This window comes from Bidens hawaiensis, unplaced genomic scaffold (genome assembly GCF_021521415.1).
Source record: "Bidens hawaiensis isolate Kalapana, Puna unplaced genomic scaffold, B.hawaiensis_p1.1 tig00034283_1, whole genome shotgun sequence".
In the NCBI taxonomy this organism is placed as follows: Eukaryota; Viridiplantae; Streptophyta; class Magnoliopsida; order Asterales; family Asteraceae; genus Bidens; species Bidens hawaiensis.
In genome coordinates this window covers 151463-159902 of record NW_027495932.1, presented here as the reverse complement: position 1 = coordinate 159902, position 8440 = coordinate 151463, and the positions used below count along the sequence as shown (strand labels likewise).

The window sequence follows — 8440 nt, the reverse complement described above, 5'->3', positions numbered from 1 at the left end:
AATTTTCTTCGCTACCCGATCCCGAGCTATTTCTTAGGTAATCGTCGTACGCGGCTTCTTCATCGGTAATTGGTTGAGTGTGTCCTTCATTGACCTCGTCTTCATACAAGCCCGCTTCATACTCCATTTCTCCATCGAGTGAGCGTTGATGTTGTGCCCTATCTAAAGAGTCCAAGTAATCCTTGTAGCAAATCGACATCTCTATAGCTGGTGCAGTGAGTCGAGTCCTCCTAATCGATATAACCCTGCCAGAAACAGAAAAAGCAGACTCCGAAGCTACCGTGGAAGCTTGGACCGTTAGTAAATCTTTGGCCATGGCGGCGAGGATAGGAAACTCATCCTCCTTACCTCTCCACCAAGCCAGCAAATCAAGACTTCTAAATTCATCCGGAGTCATGTGTTTCACAAAGTTGGTACCACCATACCTTCCAAGTTCACTGCTTGGGGTGTTTACCTTTTGACGTTTACCGGCGTCTTCCCAAATCATGTAGTACATCCCCATTTCAAGGTCGGTTTGGGATTGGGATTGGGCAACAGCTCTTAACGAGTCATGAATTTGGGAAGACGACCCGTATTTTGTAAGGTAGACATCATACATGTTTGACAAGGTGGTGTTGAAAGCATTCTTTAAAGTTTGGCTATAATAGGGGTTTTGATCGTCGTTTAACCCTAGCTCATCACAAATTTTTTCTATTAAAGCTTCAACACCACCAACATTGATGCAAGGGTTTAACGCAGCAGCACATGTCAAAACAGCGGGTAGTTCTTGAAAATATTTTCTAAATTTTTCTTTCATTTTTACACCCATATCAAAATAAGGTGCACCCCTACAATGAAGTTCACTCAACTTTGTGCACATGACAGCAATTTTTGGTAAAGCAATGGGGCTTGTTGGATAGTAAACCCCGGATAAACTAGTTGTGCAAGATTTAAAAATTTGAAGGACCTCCGTAACGATCTCAATCAATAACCAGTTTCTAGGATCGTACGGTGCACATTTACCCCTACTTGACAAAATTTGATGAAACGCAATTAATGATTCTTTTTGTTGGATGGCTTTCTCAAACATATTACAAGTCGAGTTCCATCTTGTTGGACAATCCCAATTTGGCCCCAACCATTGACAATTAGCTTCTACACAAAATTTTTTGTATCTTGAAAATGTTTTATTGTTGCTAAAAACATCTCGTAACATTCTTTTAAAATTGTTTCTTTGCGTTTCGATCACGTTTAACCCATCTTGCACGGCCAAGTTGATAATATGTGCAATGCATCGGCTATGAAAAAACGCTCCATCACAAATAGGTTTATACTTTAATTTTAAATGGCCAACCGCGGCCGTATTGTTGGACGCTTTATCAAACGAAATTGAAAAGATTTTATGTTCAATCTTGTATTGTCGAATGACTTTATCCAAGATTTGAAAAATATTTCTACCCGTGTGCGGGTAATCAAACAATTGAAACGCAACGGTTCGTTTCATCATTTGCCACGACTCGGGGTCAACCCAATGAGCCGTCACACAAATGTATGAGTCGGGCGAACCATGAGGTACCGACCACACATCCGTTGTTAAGTTTACACCAGTTTGTAAGTTTGAAAAGTATGAAATTAGTTCGGATTTAGCGTTTTTCCATGCTTTAAGACAATCTCTTATAAGGGTCGAACGACTTACGTGTTGGTAGCGTGGTTGAACATAGTTTTGCATCATCTCCGTGAATTGAGGGTTGTCGAAGTGGTTGAAAGGAAGTGTTTGTTGAATCACAAAGTTTGAAAACTGTTGACGTACCGCTTCAACGTCGTACGTAAACACCGCTCCTTGATTCGTCATCTCCGGCTGCGAACTACTTCCCGATTCGTCCTTCAAGGCCTTGCAAAAGGGCCTTTGTACATGCGCTTTTAAAGTGGAGTTTGCATCTTTGCCATAAAACTTCAAACAATGTTTGCATCGAGCTTTTTGGCTACCGTTAGACATTTCGCATAGGTCGAAATGTTGCCAAACATCATGGTTTCGTTTCGTGGGGATGACCCGAACGACCGTTTCTCCCGTGTTCGAGGCACCCATGTTGACGGATGAAGCAGCACTTTGGGAGGCCATGATAATCGACTACGAAATAAGAGTGGTATACTCGAGTATGAAATAAACGACTACGAAATAAGAGCGTATGGAGTGGTAATGTGGTATAATTGAGCGTGAGATAACAAAATAATCGCGTATGAAATAAACGTTTAGAGCGTTTGGAGTTGTATAATCGAGTGTGATCTAACCAATACCCAACCTAAACTATATATAGATGTTTGTGGGGGTAAACTGGTAAAAAAAAAACGGTCCAAAAACAAAAAAAACGGTCATATAGCCGTTATAAACCGGTTTTTTTATAAACCGGTTAACCGGTTTTTCCATAACCGGTTAATAAAAAAAACCGGTTTTTCCATTAACCGGTTCGTTAACCGGTTTTGGATCTAGAACTTGTAACCGAAAGACGAACCGGCGGTTTCTAAACCGGTCAAACCGGTTTTTAAAAAACCGGTTTTCGTAAAAACCGGTTTCCGGTTTAAACCGGTAAACCGGTTCCCCAACCGGTTTTTTTGGCCATCTCTAACTAGGATGGTGTGAGTGCATTCCAAACATTTTAAACCGGTTAAAGACCCTAATAATCTTGGACAGTTATCTTAGTTTTACCCTAAACTACTTTGGAGTACTGAAGAAACACTAAGTGACCCCGGCAAATTAAGGATAATCTTAGGGTCAAGTAGATGTTTCCCACGAGGGTTAAGTCCGGCAAAGATGGTTATTCTTCTCAACCTGCAAAACAGACACCGTAAGCTCGTCACTGAGAAGGGGGGGGGTTCCTCCTTGTGACCCCCTCCAGCGTGAGAATCAGACTAGGTTGCTCTGAATATAAGTGTATATAGAGAGAACTAGCTAGAGAGAAGATGATGATACCGTTCCAAGGTGTTGGAGTATTTATAGCCGAAGGTAGGTTTCCAAGCAGGTACGGCCAGCTGTATATAATATTCCTTTTTCCACCAACTATGGGCTACGTTCGTGCCACGATGGGAGTTGGTGGGTAGGCAGCGGCTGATAGTGACATTTTGTACTGGAGCGTGCTCCTCCTCGTACTATTGTCAGTGAGCTGTCACCCTGTGATTAGTTCATGGGTTGCTTTTGTCAGATCTTGTCTATTTTGTCTATACCTTGGTAGGTATAGTACAAAAGATCTTCTAAAAGCGTACGGACTGGCTCTTTTGGGCGGGAATATTCCCGCCCTAGGTGACATTGCTGAATTATATAAGAGTTAGTGCCTTATGCGTGTAGCCTTACTGTTAGTGCGGGTAGCCTTCCTTCTTGGCTTGTACCCACAGCTGCTGGAACAGGCAGAGTACTGTACCAAGGGAGGCTTTCCTGCGGGGACAGCTGGCTTACTGCGTGTAAGGTCTTCATCTCTCTGAGCATGGTGGGTCCTGCGGATCCAGCTGGTCTTTGCGCAGACGTACCTCTTCAAGGTGAGTCTTGCGGGTCCAACTGGGCTTTGCGTGGACCTACCTCTTCAATTACTTTAAAAGATTGTGACTTCTTTCAATCACCTTAAATCTTTTTATTTATTAACTAAAAGTTCTAGTAATATAAACTTAAACACAAAAAAAATTATAAAGTTTCATTAAAAATAAATAGTACATAATTCAAACTAAAAAAAACAGAAACATACGAGCATTAAAAAAAACACAAGACCAATTATATATATTTTTTTATCTATACATGTTTGCAGTTAAGAACTATTTCTTACATTGGACCATTCAAACCTTCGTGTGAGTTCGTGAACGTTTTCAAGTCCATACAGTAGAAGTGTTGTGTTCGTGTCAGTAAATAATGATGGGTTTGTGATTGTAGAATTGTAGAGAGTGTATGAAAAGAATTGAAAGAATATAAAGTATTTATTGGAAAAATTAAAAATTAGAATAGAAAAAGGCATCTATGGGGAATATAGCCTTTGGAACGGCTATATTTTTGTTTGTCTCTTCGGGTAGTAGAACCCTTGGTTTGTTCCCGACGGTAAAAACTTGGGGGCGACGGTGGTATTCCCGCAACACATGCGGTACCCGCGAGGGTTTACCTGCTTCTAGGGTGTTCATGGTTCGGTTTCAAACCATTAAACTGTCCAAACCGGTTATTGGTTTGGTTTCACGGTCAGGTTGTTTTACTTAACTTTCGGTCGGTTTTTAGTATTTTTAAAACCGTAGTGAACGGTTTGGTTTACAGTTTATACCGAAAACCATCCGTATAAAACCGGGCTGGACCTAAGAATTTATTATATTAAAGTTTGAAATATTATTTACATAGAGATGATTAAAATTTTAAGTTGTTTTTACTCTAAGTTACAGTAATTAAAAATAAATTAAACTATTTTTTCTTTTTCAATTCTCATACAGAAAGTAAACTTCTTCACTGTATTTTTGAAATTACATGTATCGTAAATCTCTTATGCCCATGCTATGTAATCTTTATAAACTGTTTGCGCCCATAAATTTTGCTTCCCAAGACTAAATGAAAGTGATTATGTTTCTTTATGTATCTAACTATTGTTAGTTATTTTGTTTAAATAACTTATTTTGTGCATCTTGTATAGAAGCCCAACGAGCCGAAACCGTAAAACCAAGCCGGAACCAAACCATTCGGTTTAAGAGATCTACAATTTGGTTTTGGCTGGTTTACAGAAATAAAAAACCATTACTAAGGGTTTGACTTAAAAACCGCGAAAACCATAACGTAAACACCCTTGCCTGATTCCAACCCCGCCCTTACAAAGAAATTGACTTTTAATAGTATATCATTGCCACACGTAAGTAACTTCTACTTTTATTATAAAATGAAAACAGAAGTAACTTAGCTTATCTATAACTAGACTTCCAAGTAATTTTTATTAAAGCCAGAATTTTGTAAATTGTTTTAAACACAAAAATAAAAGTACCGTTTTGTAATAATGAATTGTTTCTGACAACACTTGAGTTGTTAGTGTTATTAATAATACTGTTAGCATGGATTGTTAAATTTCAACTTTTAATCGATTATACGTATACAAACTAGATATTAAAAAGTTCTTATTTCCAACTAATACATGAGATGTTCTATAAAAAAATATCATCTAAATTCACAAGCATTAACAAAGTACTACTCAAAAGTATAGTGAAATGTAAAATAATTGGTACCAACAACTTTAAAAACAAAAATGTAAAAATCCAAAAGGAATATATGACACACATCACATCATCAACATGTAATGTACAACCTTTTACAACACACCCAAGTCCTTAAAATCAAAGGTGCCCTCCACTTGATCTTTCTACACTTCTCTAGCAATACACATTGCTGTCCACACTTCCTTTAATCAATCCTAGTGATAATTAGTCCACCACCACCACCCACCACCATGTCCGTCAAGGAGTGTACCCACCACAAACACAAAAAGGGCCAATTCGCCCGAAAACTCTTCGCCGGTTTCCTCATCCTCGCCTTCGTCGTCCTCCTAACCTTCCTAATAACATGGGCCATCCTCCAACCCAAAAAGCCCAAATTCACCCTCCAAGATGCCACCATCTACAACTTCAATGTTTCAGCCCCTATCCTCTTGTCATCCAACTTCCAAGTCACTGTCTCATCCCACAACCCTAATTCTCGTATAGGCATCTACTACGATAAACTCAATGTTTTCGCAACGTACCATAACCAACAAATCACATACTTTACTGGTATCCAGCCTGTCTACCAAGGCCATAAGGATACCAACATATGGTCCCCCTTTGTGTTTGGGACCAATGTTCCTGTGGCCCCGTATAACGGGGCCTCGTTAAGTCAGGACCAGTCCACTGGCTCGATTAACATCATTATTAAATTGAATGGACGTGTTAGATGGAGAGTTGGTAGGTTTATTTCAGGAAGGTATCATATTCATGTCACGTGCCCCGCGTATATTCCGTTTGGGAATAATAAACAGAACTCGGCGATACCCGGGATTGTTGTCGGTGCCGGAATCAAGTATCAGCTGTCCCAAAGATGCAGTGTAAACGTGTGAAGATCATGAAGGTGTTGATCATGTTAACGACGTCGTTAAGTAATATTTTCTTTTCACACTTGTTTTACTTTATATGATATTATTGGAAGCATACGTGGAGGAATTTGTAAATCTTTAATTTTGGTTGATGGATAATAAAGTAAGGAAAAAAGTGGGTGTGAATTATAAATGTGACATATATATATTTTTCCTGATATACAATGAATCTTTCTAGTTTCATTTTCAATAATTTTTATATTACATTAATATTTAATATTACTTTTTTATTGATAAAGATAGGAAATCTTTTCATTTTAGTGGACTCAATAATTTAGGAAATTGAGGTAATTATTATATTTATTATCTAAAACTAGAATTTAATTAAAATATCAGAAATAAGGTTGATGGTTTGTTACGTTAGGTTTGGTTCGATTAGATACAAATCATTAAATCATGGACACTCCCATGTGATGGTGTTTGATTAGGTATTAGATTTACACAAACAACGTTCTCATGGTTTCACGCCTTTAAATATAAAATTTTGGCATTAGTGGTACATATTGAAGTTTGATATTTAAGGACGTATTTTTTTGTTTCTGTAAATAATTTGATAGTCACAAAAAATGGTACTGTCATGTCCTTATCATATGAAAAAAAAAAACGTTTATTGCGCGACTTGCTTTTTTGTCACTTAGACCATGTGTAGTCATAAAGCTCCACTAACAGGGATTATGCGCCACGTGGCGTCCAGTCAGAGTTATGGTTTTGTACAAAAACAGGCTGTAGTCATAACTCTCCACATCCAGGCATTATGCGCCACGTGGCGCCCAGTCATTATTAATTTTATTTGTTTTTTTAAATACTAAATCATTTAAATAAATTAACATAAAATTAAAAATTACATTAAACTTCCAAATAAAAAATACATTAAACTAAATTAAAAAAAATACATCAAATTAAAAAAAAACATAAATAATACTAATAAAACTAAAACTCATTTATATTTTTCTAAAATTTTCGCTCGTCGAGCTTATAGAGATTGGACTATCGGGTCGTCTTCGGATAACTCGTTTGATAAAACCTCGATGTCTTTGTCCATCTCATTCCTTCGAAGTAGGTCGACGGCGTCCAAATTTACTTGAAGTCGTTGGGTTCCAAGTTCGTGTAAATCTTGGAGTCGAGAGTTCATTATTTTGAATTGGCTTTCCAATTCGAGATTCGAACCCGTTGCCGAAGACGAAGCGGCCTCTTTCCCATTTCCTTTGCCTTTGGTTCTTCTACCCCCGGCCGAGGCATCTCGGTAGTATTCACGGGGTCATTATCGCTTAAGTTGAAGTTTCGAGCGTCGGAACGGGGCGTGTCTGGATCAACCGAAGACGATGTTTTAGACTTTTTTTTACTCGGGCCACCGTCGGCTTCGGCTTCGGCATCCAACACCAAGCCCCATTTTGGGTGATGCCTCAATAGGTCTTTCCAAATGCCAAAGTAGTTGAAGGTTCCGCCGACCTTATGTTGAAACTCAACCAACGCTTTTTCCATGACTTCCGCGTCCGAGACACCGCTACTCCTAGTTCGATTCATCCGAGAGAAAACCGTATGGAAAGACATGCATTTGGTGTTTATGTCGCCCCATTTCGACAGTAACGAATCTTTTTTTAGACGCGAGTCCACGCCAAGGTTGTGAAACCTCTTTATAATTTTGTGCCAAAACATTACAAGTTTAATGTTTGTTATAAGAAATTTAAAAAAATATATATGCATTTTAAAAACCTACCGCATTTGGCATCTTCCGATATCTGGCATCAAGCACGAGCACATAGTACGCACTCGTCGGTACTCCACTGGATCACCGTCTTTTTAACCCGAGGTTCGCCGGCGGGGTTCTTTGCGTGTTTTTTCGAATGTCCGCGTTGGCTCGAACCGCCTACGTTCTCCGGGACGGGTTGTGTCTCCGGCACGAACTCGAACTCGGGTTGGGAACCCGAACCCGCAAAAATGTTCGCCGTCGGGTTTTGGAAACCGGGCACCGCATTTGGCATACCGTTTTGTAGATATGCAATGTACGCGACCATTTGCGGGTCATATATTTGCGGGACGGGTACGGTTGGCGTCGGGGCGGTAGATTGGTTCGGTTGTGGATTTTGGTTGGGTTGACGGGCATATTGACCGAAACCGAGAATATTTTGGTTGTTGTTTGGAAACATGATGGTATAAATATTTGTGTAAAAGATATAAATTGGTATAGAAGTGGAAGGAGTGTGTTAAAAAAAATGAGTTTGGTTTGTTTATATAGAATAAATATAATTAATATATTCTTTTTTTTAAATTGCCAACGGCTCCAAACCCACCCAATGGCTATTTTTTTTTGATTTGTGTGCCAACTCCCATAA

The 8440-nt window shown here is 39.0% G+C and overlaps 1 pseudogene; it reads left to right on the top strand.

Moving 5' to 3' along the window:
- Positions 1–5389: 5389 nt before the first annotated feature.
- On the top strand, positions 5390–6174 carry LOC143586049 (NDR1/HIN1-like protein 1 pseudogene; annotated as a pseudogene).
- Positions 6175–8440: the final 2266 nt, after the last annotated feature.